The sequence below is a fragment of the Mauremys reevesii genome, linkage group 20 (genome assembly GCF_016161935.1).
Source record: "Mauremys reevesii isolate NIE-2019 linkage group 20, ASM1616193v1, whole genome shotgun sequence".
Lineage (NCBI taxonomy): Eukaryota > Metazoa > Chordata > Testudines > Geoemydidae > Mauremys > Mauremys reevesii.
This window is the reverse complement of record NC_052642.1, coordinates 16062983-16087930: the sequence shown is the minus strand read 5'-3', so window position 1 is coordinate 16087930 and position 24948 is coordinate 16062983. Positions and strand designations below refer to the sequence as shown.

At 41.1% G+C, this 24948-nt stretch overlaps 1 protein-coding gene across 6 annotated transcripts in view; it reads right to left on the bottom strand.

Moving 5' to 3' along the window:
* NF1 (neurofibromin 1) overlaps nucleotides 1-24948 on the bottom strand; it is a 165520-nt gene that overhangs the window by 61998 nt on the left and 78574 nt on the right. The gene's annotated exons all lie outside the window — the stretch shown is intronic.

The window sequence follows — 24948 nt, the reverse complement described above, 5'->3', positions numbered from 1 at the left end:
TGCCAGATGCTAAAGCAACAGAGGGCTGCAAAATTTTCATGAATAACCATCTCTGCCTTGGAGCTGCTATCTAACCCCCCCCGTTACCTGCCCCCCCTGAACCTCTACCCTATCCAACCGCCCCCTTTTCCCTGTCCCCTGACTGCCCCCGCTCCTCAGAACCGCCCCTGCTCCCTGTCCCCTGACTGCCCCCGGGGACCCACTGTCCCTTATCCAAGCCCCCGGCCCTGTGGCTGAGGGGGAGGGGGAACAGCAGGGGAGGGGTCTTAGGCTAGCCTCCCAGGCCAGGACCTATGGGGCCGGATGTAGCCCATGGGCCATAGTTTGCTCACCTCTGCCTTAAGAGCTTACCATGTAACTTCAATGACTGCATAAAATCAGGGCCAACAGAAGCATCTGACCAACCCTTCCTATCTGCCATTGAATCTGATGTAACAGATTTATCCACTGGTGTCAATAGGCTTTGACCAAAATTCTACCTCAAGTCTACTCTCACATCATCAGGTGTATTCCAGGCCACTGGCCAGGACATTTAATAGATGGCACTGCCAGCAGCACAGTGATCCCAAGCATGCTGATGCATTAGCTTAGTACCGATGGGAGAGAAAAAAAGACACCAACCATCCACCACTTCCTGAATCAGGTATTTCTTGGAAATCTCCCCTTCACATATACTGGTCAAAACCTGCTTAGCTTGTGAGATATGCCAGAGGTCACAGAACAAGGCGAGATGACTGGACACACCTCGGCTGCAATCAGAAGCATTCTCCTATACTACATAGATACTAAACTCTGGCCGCACAATTCATTTAATCATGTCAAGTTTTGTTGGGTGTGACAGAATGAATCATGGAAGCAACTCTGAAATGCTCTAAGGGTGTGTCCAATGAACACTTAGTTCATGTTCAGTAAATGCTAAATGCAGTCTAGGGAAAAATCCTCTTGTCCAGCATGTCCAGGAGAACCAGAAACTTGGTTAGGGCAGGTAATTACTGCATACACTACGAGCTGCTATCTGGTTACCATAACTGACATAAGGCTGGAGATGGAAACTGGCCTCCTGTGTTTTCATCTGGCATTTTGTGGTTTCCTCCTCATGCAGAGGGACAGGGGCTGAGGCAGGTGAGGAGTGGGTGGCAACAATATTAGCAATTAGTCACAGCCAAGAGGTAATCTGAAGCAGTCATGAATATGTGGCAGCAGAGAATCCCTTTCCACCTATGATTTGAACAGTATGCAGCCCCCCACTTCACATTACTGGAAAAAAAAATCTCCCCAAATCTTAGGACCAGCCTTCTGTCTTAAATTTACCTACACTAGGGATAAGTTAAGAGGTCCTCTGGTCAATAGGCTGCTTGCAGGAAAGCAGGCTGAAATCATAAGGCTCTGCCAGCACTGTTGCTGAGCAACTAGAATTCATAATGGATAACATATTTGCCTACTTACTCACTGCTCTAACAGCAAGTCATTTGCATTCAAGATAAATGTGAAGAAAATAAAGAAATAAATTAACATGAATGCAAATACACAGGATTACCAGGATTACATGCACTAGCTTCAGATTTTGTTCAGTACTGTATTTGCTTTAATTCTATTCTTTGATTACAAATATATTTTCATGCTTTTTTAAAAAAAGCACTTGTTGCCATGGTTACACACAAATCACAAAACCATGACAAAAACCAAGGTTTCAATGTGACTCTTCTGGGTGTGGACACAATGGAATCAGTTTTTGCTTTTCTTTAAATGGTAAAATCATTCCATCCAAGTCACCCCTAAGAAAATGTTCTTAATCAGGTGTAAAATTTTTCAGAATACTTATAAAACACAATACAGCATCATCTCCCTGTGTGCATAAAATGTTTTAATATTAGTTGCTTCCATGCATATGCTAACAATTTTGGATTTTTTAACTTAATTTCATTTCAGTACTTAAGCACTATGTCAGTTTGTGCATATTAATTGCTCATCTTTAGCAGCAACCCTTTTCATTGTTACTCAGTAGTTACAGCTTGCAACTATATATACTAGTATTGCCAGGATGACACTTTATACAAAACTGTCTGAAAATTAGCAACAGACAAAGGATTTAAAATGTTAAATATTACTTAGGAGACCAAATTTCTACTGAAGGACAACAGGATGTAAGCTCCTAAGTCACTTTTGAAAATGGTGCTTTGGAAAATTTTATCCAAAATTTATGACAAACCATTATTGCCTCAAAGACACTTCAAACGAAAAAAAACAAACCACCCAACCCTGCAAAATCTATCTCCATAGTGTAGGAGTGTTAAACATATTGCCTGCGAGTTGGGTCTGGCCTGCACCACAATTTCAGATTTTCTGGAATCTACGATTAAATTAAAAAAAGCTTCTAGCCCTCAGAGCTGCAGAGATAACCTTCCAAAGGCTAACATGGTATAATCAATGCAGTGACCACAGCCTGAGTCCCTGGACTGCCTTACTCATAGGTATGAACTCCCATGTTCCCAGTTAATCCATTTAGGATGTCAGTCCATTTAGAGTGTCAGCTTTTAAGAACAACGTTAACACTTCAGAGTCAATAGTCATTGTTTAATCACTGATCATTTTTAGTATATACAATGGGAGTGGGGGGGTGGGGGGAATGAAGCACACTGGGTTGGGAATTAGGAGTTGCCACAGGGGGAAAAATTCAGAGAAAGGACAGAGGAGATGAGAAACAGCCTTTTTCTTCCCCATCCTTTTTTCTATGTCTACTTTGTTGGCAAAACTTTTGTCATTCAGGGGTGTTAAAAACACACACATCCCTGAATGACAAAAGTTGTGCTGGCAAAAAGCGAACAGTGCTTTGTACAAAGCCGCTCCCGCTTGTGGGGGGTGGAAGTTCAGCGCAGCCACGTTGCTAAAAGCTCCGTAGTGTAGTCATAGGCAAAAAGGGCAGAAAGAGTTGAGTCTAAACGGGAGCAGATTTTCTCAGTGAGTGATGCATGCAACAAGGCATTGAACAAATTAACACATTTATTACATACAGCCCATGTTTTCCCCTCAACTTCCCTGCAAACCTTCTCTTGACATCCAGGTGCATTCTGCAGTGCAACGTGGGGAGTATACCATTTTGAATTTATACCGCACCGCCTAATTACCCACAGAATTTGGCTGCCTCTTCTGAATAGGTTTGATTGCCTTTGTTGGGGGAGGATGGGAATGGGGGGGACTTGGCCTAACATAAATGCCTTTATATCATGAGACAGGGCTTAGATCAGGAACTAAAAGTCACAACCAGGACTATAACACTAGATAGGTCACCAATCAGGATTACTTTTTTTAGTACAACTATACAACGAAAAAAAAACAGTATACTGCCTGACAGACAGTGCTCTCCAGCACTGACTTTCATGGGGAAAAAAAAAATGCCCTCGGTCTGTATTATTTCCTCAATCCAAGCACTGCAAAAAGGAAATTAAGAAGAATTAAGCTGTCATCTGCAAAACACTTCCACCCACCTTTGCCTATCTTTAATATTTCTATTAATATTTGAATCTTAGCTTTTCAACACTTTAATACCGTTTTGCAGGAATGAAAAAGTGAAACCATTCATTCAAGTGTGGACAGAGCAGATCCCATATTTCTTCTAGAGCCACTATAATCCCACCAGTATGTAGGTAAATACTTATTTATATTGTTCTACAGAACGTTCACACACTCAGCCTTATTCTTTCTAAATTACATTTCTTCAGCCGTGTCCGAGACACTGAGGGCATGGCTACACTTGCAGACAGAGCGCTGGGAGTTAAACCAGCCTTCGGAGACCGCAGCAGGGCAAACGCTGCCGAGTGTTTACGCTCTCAGCTGGAAGCGCACTGGTGTGGCCACATTAGCAGCTCTTGCAACGCCACAAAGAGCAGTGCATTGGGGGAGCTATCCCAGTGTTCAAGTGGCTGCAACATACTTTTCAAATGCGGGGGTGGGGTGGAGTGTGACAGGGAGTGTATTGTGTGTATGTGGGGGGAGAGAGAGTGGGTTTTTGGAGTGCTGAGAGTGTGTCAGCATGTTGCCTTGTAAGTTCAGACCACCCCTCAGGGCCAGCTTTAGGGAGATTCCCCTGATTCCCGGGAATCGGGCCCCGTGCCTAAGACGGCCCCACACCCTCTGCCGAAGTGCCACTGGAAACAGCGGCAACCGATTGAGCGGCAACCGATTGAGCTGCCGCCGAATTGCCGCTATCTTCAGTGGCAGCTCAATCTCTCTCACACACTCACAGCAAGCAACATTCCACACTAATGGCTTGCTTTGTCCCGGAGCAGATAAGCATGCTGGCTGTCAGAAACGGAGCTTTGAAAGGGGATATCCACATTCCTACAGCCAATTCCAAAACAATGACAGGAGTTGCCACTTGACTTAAGGGGATTATGGGACATTTCTGGAGGCCAATCAAAGCGCAGTAACGCAACACCTTGTTCACACTTCAGCCGAGACACAACAAGCATTATGCTTCTTGTGGAGGTGGATTACAAGAAGCGCTCCAGCTGCTGAGTCCAGGCACTCTAAGTGCCTTGCCAGTGTGGACAGGTCGGGAGTTAGGGCACCTGAGGCAACTTTATTGCGCTCTAACTTGCAAGTGTAGCCACGCCCTTAGGCCAAGTTCTAATTGTTTGTATCCATGCTGCCCATTGACCCCAATGGATACGTAAAGGTGTATTTAGTGCTATTTCAAGGCATGGTCTTAACCCCTTGTCAAGATGGAACTCAAAAATTACTATGCGTTTATAAAAGTACAGTAATGATTGAGTAGAAAAACACCTTGTCATGTATCAAACATATTCACCTTCGGGCTGAAAAGCAGTGTAAGATCAGCATATTTCTCCCCACTCTGCCAGAAAGTTACATGCCTGTAAAATTCGTTAGCAATTTAGCAGGAACTCGGAGAACAGAGGATTTCCCCCAATTTTTTCCTGACACAGCTAAGAGTAAGAAACAGATTTGTTATATATTTGCAACATAAGGTGAGCCTCATTCAAAAATTAATTTATTTAGTCCCTTACCATCATTAACACATTATATGTAAAGAGACATTATACCACCAAAAATGTACCTTAATTGCATGCTTGATTTTCTAACATTCTTTTCCTATAACAAACTCTGGGCTGGTTATGCTCTCTTACTTGACCTAAATAAGCAAGGAATATCCGATATTTCTATGTAATAGTCCACCATATCCAGAAACTTCAGAGAACTCCTGAATGCTGCTGATTTGATCAAGGCATAAACTCATTCTTGGAAATTTTGAAGGGTTAAAATGCTTTCAGGGAATTACTTTACTTCCTTTAATCAATGCTGATTAGAATTTTTAAAAGAAGTTATTTACTTTGGGAAACAGAAATCCAATCAGACATAGGTAAACAATGAAACCAAGCCAGTTATTAGTTGGCTTTTGATTACATCATTATGAAGTGATACTTAAATAGTAGGAAAGAAATTTAAAATTAGAGACAGTAGTTTCAGAGTCAAAGGATATCTAGCAACTGAATTCATTTCTCCCTAAAGAGGATCTGAAACAATAAAAAGGTATGAAATTATACGATTTGCTAAAATTGTCTCAGCCTTCACTAAATGGTATTAATTGCTTAATTTTTACCTGGCTTGTGAACTTTACCTTAAGCATTTTGAGCTTGGAAACAGACAGCTCAAAGCCTGATGCCTTGATATTTTATAAGGAATCATATTTTAGGTTGGCTAGTCGTACATGTATTTTATGTAAATTTTGCTTATAGATTGAGAACTTTCTGTGCTGATCTCAGAACCTTTTGTTAAAATGTAAAATAATTATACTCCGTGTTGAGTAAGTACATGTAAACCTTATATTATTCTGTATTTTTCGACTGGACAATGTTATACTAATTGATCTCATGCCTTTTTAGTAAATGCTTCTTTAAAAAATTTGCACAAAAAGGAACTAAGTAAATTGGTTAAACTGAATAAATGGGAGTCAAGTTTTCCAAAAGGCTAAAATTATTGCACTGTCTACTAAATGTGATTAAGGAATCATGGCTGATGGGTTCAAGCAAGTTTACAGCGCCCTTTGCTTTATTCAGATCTGACATAATCCTTATGTGCTACAAAAAAAGGCCATACAATGCAGTGTGTTCAGGTAGGAAGGAGGAACTCTGATAGCAGTTGCAAACAGGATTTTCTTTATAGGCCAATGTTTTACTGTATGAGTACAGTTTATCAGGAGAGCAGGGAGCTAGATCAGTCTGCTGATTACCAGAAAAACAAAGTTTTTAAACTTGTGATATTTGTTCCACATTCTCCCTCCTCCCCCCCCCCCCGCCCCAAAATAGAAGATGCTGTTCAAATCACACCTGGCTGTCCTTGTTCTCGGGCTATGTGAGCTCCATTTAATTGGCAGTGTAAACAATGACAAGACTGCCCTCACTGACACCAACAGCAAGGATAAGACAGCCCACGATCAGACCACCCAGGACAAGACTGCCCTCGACATCCAGACCACCTCCATCACCCGGCTGACCAGCAAGGACAAATCCCAGGCCCCAACCACCATCTACCCCACCAGCAACAACAAAGATAAGACAGTCTCCACCACACACCCAACCAGAAACGACAAAGATAAGACAGCGTTCACCAGCAACGACAAAGACAACACAATCACCACCACCCACCCCACCAGCAACGACAAAGATAAGACAGTCTTCATCACCCAGCCCAACACGGACAATGCTCCATCAACCATAAAACTTCCAAAGAAGTCGACACTGAAAGGTGATACAACTTCTCATTCTGGAGGCTTAGCTGCTACAATCCCTTCAATGTTTACTATTGCATCACTGATATGCGTTCTTTTGCTGTAGATTTAATGCCCCTCTTCTACTTTTCCACATGTAATCACTGATACCAATGTCATTACGCTAAGAAGTCAACTCTTCTCGGCACCACTTTACCAAGTCGGATGCGTTTTCATCCTTTCAGTAGGCTCTGCAACCTTTTCAGATTAATTCTTAAATTATGTGATATTATGCCGTATGCAACTCTTTGTTAAGGTGTTTTCCTAGCCACTCCAGTTCTGTTGTCACCCCATTGTCAGCTTCATTACCCACCAGTGTTTAGTTTATCACTACCCCCTGCATGCTATGTAGGTACCAAGATTTTCCTAGACTATGACTATTAAAGCTATGGGATTCTCAGGGAGTTGGGTTTTGGGGTATTTGCTCCTTATATGTGGTTTTCTGCTTTTAACCCAAGCCACGTGGCATGAGCTGTGATAATAGCGTGATGGGTTCTATATAAATGCCTGATGTTCTTATTGGTATCATGTCTGAAAGATGGTTCATCTAAAAATATTTAAAGTCTATATATACACAATAGGGCAGATTTAGTATTTTATTGATCACATGGCATTATCTAGTTTTTAAACAATTTTATGTTATTCACAGCAATTAAAAATAAGTTGGGGTTGTCCAATTAGAAGCAACACTCCACTATTACCCGTGTTATTTTAAATGGGGGGGGGAGAGGGATCTCAACTAAATTCGTTAAAAGCTACTACAGATTCTTCAAAAATTGATAGGTGTTAAATACCACAATGGACAGAAGCATGACAGTAAAAGTAACACACCTACATAGAGCAGGGAGCTATTTGTTACATTACTTTTGTTTCAAGGAACTTTAAACACACAACCACAATAAATAAATAAAGCAGCATTTACAATGGTAGGTACTAATTCTAGAAACGAACGAACAAGACAAAGAAGAGGAAAAGTAAATTATTTTCTTGGATTCATGCTCGGGTACTGCCTGGAGTGTGCCAGCATTCAGCATGCTTTCTTGGCAAACAAAAAAAAATCCTGTCTCTCTCTTGAAAGGCTTTTCACATCTGACAAGTCAGTTTATTTACTTGTATTAAACATGACCATTCAAAGTTAATCTGTTCACATCTGTACTCAAATATTCGGGACTGAGTAATTAAGATACTCTAAAATGAAGCCTCATTGAAAAGGCAATACAACAAATATACTAGCTATGCCTTGTAAAAGGGTTAACATTCTTGTATTAAGGAAAGACATGCCAATTTAAAATCCCTTGCAGTTCTATTTAGCAGTCAAGCTCTTAAAATTCTGTTAAAATGTTTTAAGGTACATTTTTTTAAGTTGTTCGCCATATTGCTATGTCACAATTACAATATGCCTCTATTCTGCAGTTAAAATAAAACAGTTTTGTTCATATAATCAAACAGCCAGAAACCTACATAGCTGGTCTCTGTACAATTTTTGGTTTTAAATTTTACATTTTCAATATTGTAAGAACTCTCAATTACATATTTTCTGAAAAGTTTGTTCTCCCATATTAGCTCTCCCAAGCATCAATCATGGTTCTAGCAGCACTTTGGTCATCAAAATCTTCTCATTTTCTTACCAAGTTCACCTTTTTTCCATTCCTGTCTAGAGAGTACATGCTAAATGTACATGCTTCCATTTATCATGTATAGCTTTCTTTGTAACCCATGATGGATTATTCCTTCTTCATTGCTGCTCAGCAAGAAGTGTGTGTGTGTGTGGGGAGGGGGAACCATGTAATCCAACCTAACGAGGCTCAAAATGCTCAGCTTTCTAAGTGTCACCCTTTAATAGTCCTGTTCTTAGTTTCTGAAAATTCTCATCATATGTGGAACTGTTCATACAAGACAACTTCTGCAGACAAACAGGACAAAAACTGGTCCAAAGTCAAGAAAGAGGACCAACAATGTCAATGCCAGTTCCCATGAACAAAACCAGTTCCCATGGACACGATGCCAACTCTCAAATATGCAGCCGAGCGCCAACCAAGGCAGCCTTTTAAGACTCCATAGTTGTTAAAACAACCTCTAGCTCAGACACACAGATGGAGAACCCACGGTAAGTCTCTCAGCTGAATCTCTTGTAGCCAACAGGAAGGGCACACATTGCTTAGAGAATATGCCTTTTTCCCCACAACCCAACAATTGTTGGGTTGTGGGAAAGGAGGTAACAGTTGGAGTCTCTCGTGGAGGAGAGGGCAGAAATGGGGGCAAGTCTTGGGGAGGAAGAAACTTATTCTTAAACAAGTGAGGGCACACAAAAAGGTTCAGTTAAACAACAAAACTTGAGTCTCAGTCCATCACTATTTTATTGGAGCACACCACAGAATTAAGCACACAGAAAGATCTTTATTTCCTCTAGTCTACAGGGACTAGATTTGTGCATTTGATTTTTATTGGTGTTACTGTGGGAAGGCTGGTCTGAAGGAATGGGTTTTGTGTAGTCCTCTGAAGGAACTGAGGTTTGTGGTCATTCTGACCTCTCAACACAGAATTTGTGACCCAAAAACCAAGAAAACTCTGTCTATGAAACAAATCACATGGGACTGACAGTTCCACTATACTTGTGCAATGGAGCTGTCACAGGAAGTCATGACCATGAGAGACCAAGTGGTTCCTCAGATAACTTGGGCCAGTCTTGCATACAAAATAAGAGAACTGAAATTTTCAATATGACCTCATATTCAATATCAGAGCTCTCCCCAGTACTTTACCCTTCTTATTTGTACCTTGATCTTTGGCTCCCATTAGCATCCTTATAGAAAAGCAGCACAATATAAGAAAAGATCAATGTCCATTTTTGCAATCTCACATATTTAATATCCAGTTTTATTCACTAAAGAGCAAACAAAACAAAATCTAGATAATTACAGAGTTGTTTCTTGATTTTCAATCTACTGGCCAAAGGAAGGACAGCAAGCCAGTTTTAGAAAAATAAGTCTAAGCTTTCACTTAAAACTCTGACTCACAATGTTTCAGCTGACCAGTTTTGAAAAGGATCCAGTCATGATAGTGACTGTCCTTCCAATCCCTTCCCACTCTGGCCTTCCCAATTGGCTCCATCCCTCTCTGAGATATGCCTCACTGAACATTTTAAGAGTCATGCACAACTACATGAAAGGTCACAATATTTCATCCTGTCCCTCCAATTTTACGAGCATTATATTTTTACTTATAAGATGTCCCTTCTGGAAGTACAACATTTGTTACAGTACACAAACAGGGGTAGTACAGATCTGGGGGGAAAAGGTATCTTACAACTTCTCCTCTCCCCTTACTCTCTCCTTCCATTAGGCAAATAGAGGAGTTTAAGAACACAGCAAGCTAAATAGACAGGCCTTGCCCTTAGCCAGGAAGGCAAGTACGCGTTCCCACGTTACATCAACAGAGTGAGTCAGAACTGAGCACCCCGAATACCCTTCTATAAACCCTCTTGTTTTAAATCTAGGAATTATTAACTCAAGCACCTCAGCTGACCTCAACTGCCATGGCGGGGTCAGGGGTTCTCAGATACCCAGAGCCTCAGCCATATATTATTGACTCTCAAAACCAACATCCTACTGAGCAAAGAAAATACTTTTCACTCATAATTCTAGCTCTCAATCTTTTGATGATAGTATCCAAAGAGAAATACTCACAACAATCTCTAAGACAGCAGATGAACATGAGCGGAAGCGAGGCATGAGGGAGCTTCGTGTTGCACTTTACTTGCCGCTGCTCATGGTTTGCTCTCATGTATGGTGGAAGACTTCAGAGATATGGCTTGGAGTGCAGTGCTCCTAACTGTTAAGCAATAAAGGCTGTTGGCCTTGCTGGAACCCTAGGCATAGCTGCCAGGGTGAACCAAAAGTAGGCCTGGCCTTAGCAGAATAGTAACATGCCAGGTATTGGCTAACCAAGTAAGCACACTCCTGGCCTGAGCGGATGGAACAAAAACACCCAGAGCTCTCAGGTAACTACAAACAGATGGTACAGGAACACATTGACGCCCCCGTAAGAGAAGGATGGAATGACAGGATAATAATGAACAGCATATAAAATGTAATAATGCAACTTATTTGTACTAATGGATAAAAGGAGAGTGGAGGGAGGGGCATCTTTGTACTGGCCTAGGGGATAACATTATGTTATGTTAGCTGAGCTGGCACCTTATTGTGGGCATACATGGGTTAGGGTACCCGGAGTTCCTATGAGGCACTAGCGCTGTGTTTTGTTGACAATGAACCTGGCCGAGTGCTTTCGCCACTGAACTGAGCCTGTGGTCTTTCAGCAGACTTCGACATTACTCATACAGAATCAACACGCTGCACGCTCTGCTAGTTCAGCTAACACTGGCGCTCCAAGAGCAGCAGCACAAGCAGCATTAACAACATCACAGCACTAGCACAAGAACGACAGACAAAACTATAAAAACAAAACTGATATTTCTACTTTGCTAAAGCTAAATTAAAAGATCACCAGAGCGCCTACGAATAAAAAGAGCATACAAAGTCAAACTGAAATGGAGATTACTAAAGTAAGAGATTGGTAAAAGAAAATATAACAATACACAGAAAAAGAGATAATGGGGGTGGTGAATTATCAAAATTACCTTTGAGTACCAGGCATTAAAAAAGGAACAACGATCTCAGTGATGGGTGCAGAAAGAAAAGGACAAGTAAACAAGAACTGATATGATAGCCACAAAGTGTTTCAACAGTTGTCACTTTAGATGGTTGATTTAATTAGAGGAACTAGCGGTCATCCCAGCCCCCTGGAGGAAGAGAACTTGTGGGCCTGAAGCCAAGAAGGCTTGGTCTCTTAAAGTAGAAAGCCAGTCTTGAGGCTGACAGTTCCACGGATCCAGTGGAACGGAGCTGTTACGGGAGGCTGTGATCATGAGGGATGAGTGGTTCCTCAGAAAACATGGGCGAGTCCCATGTACCGTTTTGAAGAGGTGGCTTAAGGACAGTGGGACCAGAGTTTGCTGTGTGACGCAGGAACCCAGATGGATGGTCGTCATTTCCCCCAGTTAGTTGTATGCCATGGAAAGTACTGAAGATTAATCTGTTACTAACAAAAGTTTTGGACTGAGACCTCTTAACAACTGAAAAGTATAAGAGGGGAGATGTGGAAAAGAATACTATGCTAAAATGATCCTAAATAGCTAGAACAGCAAGTATGGATTATTAGGAAAAGAATTAGCACTTACTCTGGTGAGGAGGTGGGTACATTGCTCAGCGTTTGGGAGGGATGGGTTAAGCTATTTTACACATTATTTTCTGGGAAAACAAACTTAAGATCAATAAAACTCTACAGGGCAAAGTAATAGTATTTAAAACCATATGCCAAAATGTACTTTTCCTGTTTGATGGATGCTGGACCATGCCATTAACAATTTCACAGACTGAGGAATCTCCTTATCAGCTACCTAGTAATACAATATTAGGATGCTAAAATTTTGTACCCATCAAGAAATGCAAGAAAATCTTCACCCAAAAACATGGCATTATTGTGCAAGGAGTCTGATTCTGGTTCAGTTAGATAGGAATAACTTATTGCAATCACTGTATCTCAAGACAGCCAATCAGCTTCTGCAAGATGTTACATATCAGTGATGCGATAAGCTCCAGGGACAAAACCTTGTCTTTCCACTGTGTGTCTATTGCTATAGAGAGAAGCCTGTCCATGGTGCAAGAGACTGGGGGTCTCCACCTGGACCAGAAAGCACAGAATTTTTTTTTTGCAAAACTGTTGTTCAGGATTGTTATGCTGATGGAACAGAACTAAGGAAACGGGAGATGGAGCCTTTCACCTCTAGATCACTGCTCAAATCCAGCCCAGTAATGAGAAGTTACTATGCAGTGGGCTATGTATAAATGCATTGGTAATGCCAGTTTAGCTCCCAAAGGACAAGTTCACAAAAATGACTTCTTGGCAGCGTCAGCACAGAGGCCAAGGATGTAATGGGAATGGAAACCAAACAATGCCTGTCATTCCTAGAAGTGGACCTTCCAGGTGAGGACTGAGGGACATTGAATGGTATGTGGGAAAATCTGCCATTTGTACTCCAGTGGTTCTGTGAAGGAATTTAATCTCCAGGGTTGTCAGTCTACTAGCACCTTTTCCAGGACCACTACATTTAAAAAAATCTTAATCTCCTGGTAAAACTTGTGCCTGTTTCCCCAATGAACATTAGAAGAAGAGAGCTGGATATATTAAAACCTGCATTTTGTCTGATTTATTACTTGGATATTAGTAGGAAGTTCTGAAATATAAACATACTATTCCCTCCCATAAGCAAGCCAGTAAGTAGAGTTAAATAATTCTGTCTTTATTTTTATCTTCTAGAGTTGCCCTAGTTCAATGAGTGCTCAACTACTAGTAAACTCCCAATTAAAAAACCCTGACTGCAGTGGTTCCTACTTAGCTTTACGAGTTCACCTTTTTCAACTTGTATGTAGGAATATATCAACATTAACGTTTATACACCTGATCTTAGGATCTGTTAGTTAAAAATGTGTTGACTGCCTAACAGGCAAATACTCCCCCCTGTGGGCATGTTATGAAAGCCAGTTTATACATTAATTCAGCAGCGCATAGAACAATTACAATAAAACTGTGCAACTATTGCTGCACTACAAATGGCTGTGGGTACACATTACACAAACAGCTCCCCGAAGTTCCTTGGGCTTTTCTTGGCTCATCACTGACTTTTTCAGACTTGATGGTGCTTCAGATTTATGGTAAGTCACAGCTTCAGATTTCTAGTAAAGTCACAGTGGAACACAGGTGGCATAGCTGCAGGACTACGTTCACTGCCACCTCAGGGGAGCTGCACATATACATCACTATGATTCATAATGTTCCATAGCAACTTTCATCCAAAGATTACTATGTGCTTTACAAAAGTGCATGTTATCCCTAATTTTCAGATAGGGAAGCACAAAAAGTTGAATGACTTTCAAGTCAGAAATAGAATCCAGGCCTTCTGACAGTTTCTCGCACTATCCACTGGACAACACTTATTTTACATTTCAAATAATTAACTTACTACTCTTCCTGGTCATTTGTTCAAGTCAATATGGAAAATACATTTCAAATGGTATTCAGTTTGTTCCCTTAGCAGTGAAATCTTAAGACATTCAACGTGTAAGGGCACAGGGTGCAATCTTGTGAGGTGCTGCAGGCACGCAGTAACGCATTAAAGAAATATCCTCTACTCCTACTGAAGGTAGTGGAATATTTGAAGAACCCCCAAGTGTTCTACACCTTGCAGGATTGAGCTCCACAATGACTATCTATTAGCACACTGAATGACTTGAAGTTTCTCAATTGCAGTACTCAACAACTTGGTAAAGTTCAACAAATGGAAACCACAGTTACAAAACAAGCAACTAAACTCAAGTGTTTCCTGGTACACCATTATGCAACCTTTTACTTTGACAACCAGTTTGCATGCAGCCCCCGGACTGCGACCATCTCTTTCAACTTCAGTTATTTGTTCACCCCAAACAAATGCTGAAAAGCAAAAATAGGACTTAATTGCTAAAAGCGAATGATGAAAACAATTCTCTGATACAGCAGCTGATTTTGGTGACAGACTGAATATTTTTGGTAGCAGCTCAGCTACTTCACTTATTAAGTTCTTTCAGGACTCTTGGATGCATACCAGCAAGTCCAGGTGACCTGCTGATCAATTTGCTCAGCCACTCCTTTTTTGAGATACCTCAAGTCTGACAATATCCCAGTTTTATTACCAGATAAAAAACACAGCACATATGGGAGAGGTCTCTCTCCAACAGAAAGTTAACCCAAGAAGCGTTTGCTAAGGATGCCGTACAAATATAGATTTAAACAAGTATTTGGGGTCCCTGGTGAAGAGACATTTTAAAACAACTATTTCACTCTTAAATTCTCCCCTTCCTCCTTCTCTCCATAGGGATGCCTCATGGGATTTATTTTGTTTTAAGGAAGTGACACTTTGGGCCTAAACATGCCGATAGTATCCCTTCAGCACCATACCTCTCAAAATGCACATGGAAGAGTATATCACATACTGATTATTTTCCCTCTAAGTGCCAGCATTCCAATGGAACATTGATGAGTGATGGGCAGCTGTCAGCCAGAAAAGGGTTAAGAAGATTTTAATTGCTGCACAAAGTAAAACCACTTAAGTGTCCAATAGCTCCATCTATTCAAAAAAAGTTGAACATCTCAGCACCAAATCTCTCAATGTTTGGTAACAGACTTGAACAGCAATGTACTATGTGCCTAGAAAACCTCTACCATGAAGGCATTTTTAAGCCTGAATGGTTATACTATTTAGTCTTTCCCCAGAATTATAACATTAGTTTTATGTAATGAATTAACTGTAGACACCTTTTCTTCAGTACTTTCAAAGTATACCACAAAAGATAAAGTGCTGGTAAATGTTATGCATATGTATACACCCCCCCACCACCACCATTATTTCCAGGAATTAAAGAACTCCTCTCTTCAAACGATATGGCTTTTTCATACATCACTAATGAGGAATACACAGACAATGTGACAAATCATTTTACAGAAGATATACTGTATACGCTGGAGCTGGCTCTGTTCCTTTGCACAGTTATAGCCCAGACAGCATGAACTTTGTTAGATGGATTATCTATCCATGGCATTTGCACGCTCAATTTCCTACTTGAAGTGGATGAGCAGCTAACTTATGAATTTTATTTTCCTTGACATGAAATGAGGCAGTTTGTGCTGGGGAAAAAAACTGAAGAGAAAGATGTGGCAAACAAACAGCCTTTTATTGTTGGTTGAAACCAGGTGTGTTTAATAAGACATCAGAGATATGAACTTAAGACCAGGCCCTATCTTCTGATGTAAATGGAGGGGGCTGAAACACAACAGCTCTCACATCAAAGGGAAAAGGGAAAAGAAGAAATGGAGGAAACCGACTCTGCAACGGTTTTTCCCCCTCTAGCCCTAGTCCCATTCCCTGTAAGCTCCCTGCCCCCCCCCCCCCGCTCACTACATTCCCCCTCACTCGGTGGCCCACCCTCACTCACTTTTACTGGGCTGGGGCAGGAGATCAGAAATTAGGGGTTCAGGAGGGGGCTCTAGGGTTGGGGGTGGAGCAGAGGGGTTCAGGGTGTGAGAGGGGACTCTGGGCTGAGGCAGGGGGGTGAGGCCAGGGATGAGGGGTTTGGGGGGGCTCATGGCTGGGGCAGGGGGTTGGGGCTCGGGCTTACCTCCGGCGGCTCCTGGTCAGTGGCACAGCAGGGGGGCTAAGGCAGTCTTCCTGCCTGTCCTGGCACCGCGGACGGTGCTGCACCCCAGAAGCAACCACCAGGTCTGGCTCCTAGGTGGAGGTACGGCAGGCAGCTCTGCGCACTGCTCTCGCCCGCAGGCACTGCCCCGGCCAATGGGAGTGCAGAACTGGTGCTTGGGGTGAGGGCAGCATGTGGTGCCGTGTCCCCCACGCACCCCTCAGGAGCCGGACCTGCTGGCCACTTCTGGGGTGCAGCACGGAGCCGTAGCACCGCTGACTGGACTTTTAACAGCCTGGTCAACGATGCTGACCAAAGCCTCAGGGGTCCCTTTTCGACCGGGTGTTCCAGTTGAAAACCAAACACCTGGTCACCCTACCTCTAACCTGGGAAGTGTTCCTGCAAAAAAGTTCTCTTTAACTTCTGATTCATTCTGAAGGAAAAAGTATGTTCTAAAGCAGGGGTAGGCAACCTATGGCACGTGTGCCAAAGGCAGCGCGCAAGCTCATTTTCAGTGGCACTCACACTGCCCGGGTCCTGGCCACCAGTCCTGGGGGCTCTACATTTTAATTTAATTTTAAATGAAGCTTCTTAAACATTTTTAAAACCTTATTTACTTTACATACAACAATAGTTTAGTTATATATTGTAGACTTATAGAAAGAGACCTTCTAAAAACGTTAAAATGTATTACTGGCATGCAAAACCTTAAATCAGAGTGAATAAATGAAGACTCGGCACACCACTTCTGAAAGGTTGCTGACCCCTGTTCTAAAGTATATTTGTATAAACCCCAGGGATAAGTCATTTCTGGCAGGGATGAATGGGTATCACTCAGAGGACGGAAAACTATCAGAGGAAAAAGTAGTGACTCCAGCTCACCCTTAAAAATGGTGCTGGAACTCTAACATGGAATCCTAAGAGTACATTCCAACACATCACTGACTACTCCTCTTTTCACAGGACAAACATAAGACATTTTTTTCAAATAGGCACCAAAATTAAGCAGATTTAAGTCTCTCATTGGACTGCCAGATTACTAGTTGTTCTGGGAATCACGTATTAACATTTTGGGAATAATTTTGAGGTCTATGGCAGACTCTACCCAAAATGTTGGCTATTAAAAACATCCTTGAACAAATGGTAACCAGGAGAACCCACCAGCATGACAAATTTATTTCCATGACTAACTTGTATGCAATGGTCTCTCCCACTGAAGATGCTGCAGCTGGTTTGGTGAGACAGTAAGCTACCAAATTCTTTAAAACTCCACTGAATTTAGCACTACATACATATTTTAACATCTTGTCTTCACACAATGTTTCACTGATTTAGCTACAAGTAAGTTTAACAAATCTATTTGGTTAAAATGGCTGCAAAACCCTGTATGGACATTCTTAATTCTATTTAGTCCTGGCTTATATCAATTTAGCTTAAATCTGCCTAGAATCAAAGTAAGCTAAATCAATATAAACCAGGCATAAACTGAATTAAGAATGTCCACACAGGATTTTGCATCTGTTTAATTAAATTAATTAGTTAACTCATAACTGGAGTTCAAGATGTGTGATCCCTATCTGTATTCCACTGTGGGTACACCATGTACTCCATATGACTGAGAACCAAGCTTTCTAGCAAGTAGTGTCCATTAGTCTGTTCTCATGAAGATGCTTTCCTTGAATGTGTACCGAAGTTCCACCTCTTACCCAAAACCAAGGACAATCTGAAGCAGAGGGGAAGGAAGGTGGGTAGTGGGATACAAATAGGAACCACACATCTCGAAGAACTCCAGTTAAAAAGGATAAGTACTTCGCTCTCCTCTTTGAGTGATGTTCCCTATGTGTATTCCACTGTGGGTGGCTGAAAAGCAGTAGTCAGAGAAGGGGAGGGTGCCAGGATGCAGGTGATATGGCTGCTTGTAGAACTGCCATCAAAAAGTCAAAGTGGACTTCTAGCATCTCTGGGTGTCTGTGAATATGGAGGAGATGGAGAAGCAATGAGGCCAATGTTATAATTTCTGCACATGTACCTGTGAGAAACCAGTTCTCTAGACAGAGGAAGAGTGTGGAATTGTCCCATCCATGGTGTGCTGCTACTATGGAAAACACTTTTATGAAGACTCTGGGTGCAGTTGCAAGGCTAAATGGGAGTACTCTGTATGGCGAGTGGTCATGGCCTGCCACAAATCTGAGAAAACTTCTGTGGGAAGGCCGAATATTGATGCAAAAGAAATCATCTTTCATATTGAGAGCTGTTAACCATGTATTTTTCTAGGGATGTTATTATCAATGCCAATGTAACCAGGTGGAATTTTATCTTGCAACTAAAGAGACAGTCGTCACAGGCTGAAGATGGGTCTCAATCCTCCTGGCTTTCTGGGAATACAAACTATATGGAGTAAAACTCTTTCCCTTGATGTTGAAGGGATACATGCTCTGTTGTTCCCCATTGTAGGAGGGATTTCATCTTCTGAAGGAGGATCTCCTCATGAAAGTGTCCCTGAAGAGAGACAGGGACGGGGTTTCTGGAGAGGGTGGGGAGATGAAATCTATGGTGTATTTGGAATGGATAACAGTGCTCTGTACCTCCCTGGGGAGTCCTGAAGTGTAGCCAAGATTCCTGGCATGTCATTATAGTTGTCGACATGGATCTCAAAGCAGTATCAACAGAGCTGACTGCAACTTGGAGCAAGGTTCTTGCCACTAATCTGCCTTCATCAATAGGACTTGAAATTGGGCCCTATCCTCCTGGGGTAACTTATCTTTGAAGTCAGAACTTAGAATAATTAAAAAAAAACATTTGGACTCTTTGCCAGTGGATGTGGCCCTTGGTTTTGCATCTTTTGTGGCTGCTTGGACGACTAGGGAGTTCAGGTCAGGGTGGGAGGGGAAAAAAAAAAACAAACAAAAAACCTCTGCTCCCTTAACCAGGACAAAGGGAATAAGGGCTTTCTTAGCTGTACTCTTAGAGGTAGAGGCACAAGTGGCTGGCATGTACTAAACCATTCTTGCCAGTTCCAATATGGTGTTGACTGCTAGCTCCCATAGGCTGTAGGATATCTAAGATTTTGTGATGCTAGTCCTGCACCTTCTTTAAAGGGATCTAGAGCTCTTCTACTATTCTCTGAAGTAGCTCCTGGTACTGTATGTGGCCATGAGGCTGGAGCAATCATCTCAGGTGATGAAGATGAACTACTAGTTGGTACCAGCAGTTCCAGTTAGTCTGTCTCCTCCTCCATAGTTCAGGTGGCTTCAATTGGTCTCTTGGGGAAGAAGGGTGAGTAGGATTCCCGATGGGATCAACGGACTCTGGGTCTCAGGGTCCCCAATAAGGCCAATCTGAAGGATCGAAAATAAGTTGTGGTGGTCCCCAAGGCATTGGGCCCTGAGAGTGGGGATCCCCTCCCACTTGAATGGATGAGGCTGGATGCAGGAGATTCTCAAACTTCTGTCTGGACTGAACTCCCTCAGAGGAGGAGGAGATGACTCCACTGAAATGTCTGACTCTCTGGAAAATGAGGTGGTCAGGTCAGGTCAGGTCCTGTTCCATCAGGTGTGCAAGTCAGTACCAGTGTCAGGAAACTACAGTTAAATAGATGGAATGGGAGATGAGCTTCTCTGTGGTGTTAGATTCTCTCTCATTAGGGTTGATCCCAACAACAGGGAGGGACTGCAAGATAAGGAGGATGAAGATATTCCCTGGTGTAGTGTCGGATGCTGGAGACTTAGAAGGCTGTCTCTCTTCGCTATGTGCCACAGGAGTTGGTGTAAAAACACTTGGTAGTAGGTGGTTCCTTCTGGGCTTGCCACAGTACCACCAGTGATGGAGCCTCCAACCCCCTGGTTACCGTCAATACTAATAGTTCATGACCCTTTAGCTCCCTATGCTTTGTTTTAGTTAGTACAGAGGTCAGTGCTGTAGGAGACTTCCTCTTCTGTGCCTTTTGATCATGGTCATGAGGCTTAGGAGGACCCAAGTCCTTGTGTCCTGGATGCAAAGATTTGCCCAGACTGGACAAGATCTCTTCTCTTAGAAGATCTAGGAGGGGATCAGCTCTTGCTTAGGAGAATAGCACTTACTCTTGTAAGAAGGCCCAGACGAAGAGTCCTTCGCTCTAGTCGCTCTTGCTCCTGTGTCATACATTGAGCTAGGAAGCATGCGCTTCAATGTCTCAGGCAGACGTGCAGGGGGGATTCCTGAATCCAACTGAGGTCTCATGGCACGTTCCATTCGGTACTTCTGAAGCCAGAGTTCTCATATCTGCCACATTCGGTTGGGAAAGGATCAGTGAATATTGCATGTTGCTGAAATATGAGCTTCTCTAAGGCAGCAGAGGCAGCACTGCTGGCTGTCACTGACCAAAAAGGAGCCGTGGCAAGAGAGAAAATTCTTAAAGCCCAGGAGCCTGGGTATAATTTAAGTCCCAAGGCAAGGAATCAGAAGATTCCCCAGAGTGGAGATTCTAACTAACTACTAATCTATGAAAACTATTAACAATAACTAGCATAAAACTTGCAAATATTTATAGGAAAGAATGTCAAAGAGGATCAGTTCCTGGCACTGGAGGATTCCAACTCAGGTCATGTATCGGTAACTGGAGTAGTGTCAGTCTGCACCACCCCTTGCATACCTCAGTATGGAACACAAGGAGAGCAACTGCAGAGGTGAAGACCAACGGACAATACTTGCTAGAATTCTCCAGTTTCCGCTGCATGCAATGCATATGAACCCACACAGGAATACATATAGGGACCAAAAAAAGAAAGTCTAACAAAACTGCTGCAACTTTGGGTGTAGACAAGGCCTAAGGATTCTGTTGGGAGAAATGAAATAATTGTAAATAAATGGCACATTGTGTTAAGACTTCTAGGCTTGTTTCATAATCTGAGTGCTGTGCTCACTTTATATCACTTTACCTTAATTACTTTAAGCTTTTAAGGAAGAGTTGTTTTTCCAGTAATCAGTGTAACCACAATGCTCAGACAAACCTGAGTTTCAATTTGACTCCTCCTAGTATAGAATTACTCATTAAACAGTAAGGCACTCCAGCAAAGCCACACTATGTACAATGAAGCTGCACAGTGTTCCTAAGGAAACTAAAAATTAGTTGCATAAGCTAGAATCTTCAAGGGAATAATATTTGAATAAAAATCAGTAAAGGTCAAGAATGGCCATGTATTCATATGCCACCTATTTTAAATAACTTGAAATTTAATCTTTGTCTCCATTATGAAATACGTGAAACACCTCAACTATGCTGAACTATTTAATGCAAGTTAGGTACCATACGAGAATACACTGTTTATTAGTTGCTCATTTTCATAATTGATTTTTACAAGGTTACTCAATAGTCACACTTCGTATACAGCCATTCATACTGCTAGCTGACTTTTCAATTCAGACACTGAAAAGACTTATTTCAGTCATTCTCTCAGCCAAAATGATGGCCATTCATTAGTCCTCAAAGAGTTAGATTGTGTCTCAAAAAAATCTTAGACAGCAGAAAATTGTGGCATTTCTGCTAAAAGGGGTAAGCGGGGAGGAGACTCAATAGCACTATTCAACCTGTTCCCTCCAACTCCATGAAAACCTCTTGTATGGTAGTGAGAAGAATAGCTGGGCTGAGGGAGGGTGGAGTGATGAGAAGGCAATTCTCCACAGCATCATCCCCTTCAAGCCTCAGGTTTTCCCTGCTAATGCTAATCTGATCTTTTTTAGCGTTTTCTCATGTGGTTTCCCTCTCAGCACTATAGACCTCACACCAGGAGGAAGATGAGGAGCCTAATTTCACGAGAGGCTCTCTATGCTGCTTAGGCAGCATTCCCTAGCTCAGGTCATGCCAAGAGGATTCCTAAACATGCAACTGGCCTGAAGGATAGCCACTTCAAACTCATTTCTATACAGATTATACCCATGGTTTATAATTAAGTCCCAAGGCAAGGAATAAGAAGATTCCCCAGAATGGAGATTCTAACTAACTAGTTGTACCTAAATGGCCTGTGTGAAGTGATTTCAAAATGTGAAATGCAATATAAGTGCAAAGTGTTATTAAAATAATGTTGACTTTTTAATCATGCAGTTGTAACAGGTCACACATTTTCATTTCTTAAGTGGCCGCCCCAATGGATTTCTTGGACTAAAAAAGTCTTCCTAAATCTAAAAAAACAATGAGGAGTCGGGTGGCACCGTAAAGACTAGCAGATTTATTTGGGCATGCATCTGAAGAAGTGGGGTTTTTTACCCACGAAAGCTTATGCCTAAATAAATCTGTTAGACTTTAAGGTGCCACTGGATTCCTCGTTGTTTTTGTGGATACAGACTAACACAGCTATCCCCAGATACTTCCCAAATCTAGCAGCCTTTTAGTTATGAAAGTATTTGAGTTGGAAGTGTTCAGCCATTTAATACTTAACCGACGTTTTAATAGTATGTAGCATGCATTTTCCCTTAAGTGATGGGGGAGGGTTGTGTTTATTTATGAACTCTAATACTGTACAGTATTCCGGAATGAGGAAAAAGCCTCAACATTTATTTGACTTCCTTCATTGATGTTGGGTATAATTTTCGTTATGTTTGTTGCTCTGGAAATTAGAGACTCAAATGCAAATATTGGAGCCAAACACTTGTTAGCTCTTATGACGACATCTTCGAGAATTTATATATAAATGCAGAAACCAGTTGTGAATTTAGAGGCTGCGCTCAGAGGGGTTCTTCAGAAGCTGTTATCTACTTTCACCATAAGAAACTGAAATTGGAATAAGGTATGGATTATTATCTTGTGGTAAAATTGACTAAACAGTCAATTACTGTTGCAATTTTACACTGGTACCTGCAAGTTGAGCGTGAATAATTTTATCTTGGAAACAAAGACAAAAAATATTGTCATAGTACAAGTGTTATAGATTCTGTTTCTTGGTAAAATACTTCATTCTACTTTGTATAATTTCCCTTGCATTAAACATGCAGTGATGCAAAGTGTACAGTTAAGAATGATGAAAAATGATAAAACAAAGAAGTAACTAGGGGATATTAACTGATTCAATTGAAAAATAATCTAATAGTTAACATGACAGAACAGCTCTTTTCTTTTAAAAATGTACACTTTGTATTAGCAAAGCTCGAGAATGCCAGACAACGTGAAAATACTAACTATGCGAAATGTTTAATACAGAGAGAAGATGCTGCTGAAATTGTGCTGTGTAGTCCTGCCTCTCATGTTTTTAAATGAGGTTCGTTTAGTCACTCCAGCAAATACAACAGCAATGATCGCGACTCCTAGCTTCTCTGCAGCAAAGATGACTGCCAACACTAAACCTATTAATGGAACCAGCATTCAGCCAAACAATGGAACAGTCACTAATAGTGCAGGCACAATGCAGCATGGAGGAAGCTCAGCAGCTACAACCTTAGCTCTCATGACTATTGCATCTTTTACTGTGTCTGTTATTTAGTTGTGAATGTAACTGCTTGCTTAATTGTTATAAAAATAGTGTTCATTACTTCCTAATCACTGGTAGTACAATCAAGTTCTGAAGTCCAAATTCTCTATAAATCACCGTTCTGACTTCAATTAACCTCTATCATTTCAACATGTTCTTCACTATTGTGAGAGAGTTTTAATATTGTGGATCAGTAGTGGTACTATACTTATGTTTGCCAAATTAATGACCATGTTCAAATAAGTACTTTCAATTTGTAAAGTTATTACATTTCTCAAAATATTATCAAAAAGTATCCAAGCATTTTATATTAAAAAATGTAGAATACTGTATGACTTTCTACTGTAACAAACTGTAACAAGCTGATTGTCAAATAGAACTCATATTCCAAATGTATTACAAATATTGGTAAGCTATGAAAATTAGTCTTATTACATAAAATGTAGCTTGGAGATCAAGTGTATTAAAATAAGTATACGTACCCCCCATAAAAGCCAAATTATGTAAATATGACCCTATTTCCTATGTATCTATCCTCATGTGTCCAATGTGCATAATTCTAAGAGTAACCAAAAGTTTTGACCTAATAAACTCAGATAACCATAAAAAGATGTCATGTTCCCTTTGCAACTGCCTGCTTGTTCTCCTGCAAGAGACACTGATATCTCATATCCTTGTATGTTCCACTTGTCATTCACACTATGTTTTTTTGTTTGTCAAGATCAAGACTTCAACTTTATTTGGTTTGCATTTTTGGTGATGTTTAGCTTAAAGTGTAATCAACAATAAGTAATACTACTTAGTTATGCATAACTATGTTAAATCATTTCACTAATATTAGTAAAACTGATGTAAAAATTAAAAAGATTACAGTGAAATACTTGCCTTGGTAATCTGAAAAGAATAATCCTGTGACAGATATATTTCTTGAAACCTTCAACATTAGTGTAGCAAAAATCATCAATTATTTTAGTGAATTGTTCCAGTATGGTGAAAGACCAAAGTTAAAATATCCACAGTCCTGGGTTCTAATATTAAATAGTTTGCAAAACTTGTAGTCTATTCTTCACTACTTACACTGATTTTTCTCCCCATTTCCTTAATCAGACTTCTGCACACATCATATGGACCACCCCATGTCATACTAAATCCTTTTCTTATAGAAAGGAAGCAACTCAACACGAACGATCATGGATAAAATTTTCAAAAGTATCGAAGTGACTTAAGCCCAAGTTCCATTTTCAAAAACAACTTAAGCATCTGAGAGCACAAGTCCCAGGGACTTTCAATGAGACTTAAGTCTTATGTGACTAAATCACTACTGAAAATAGGATTTAAGTATTTTTCAAAATTTTATTCCATGACATGTTTTGCCACCTCATTTTGCATTTAAATTCCCAATTTTTCTTCTGCAATAAATTCTGAAGAGAAGGAAGTT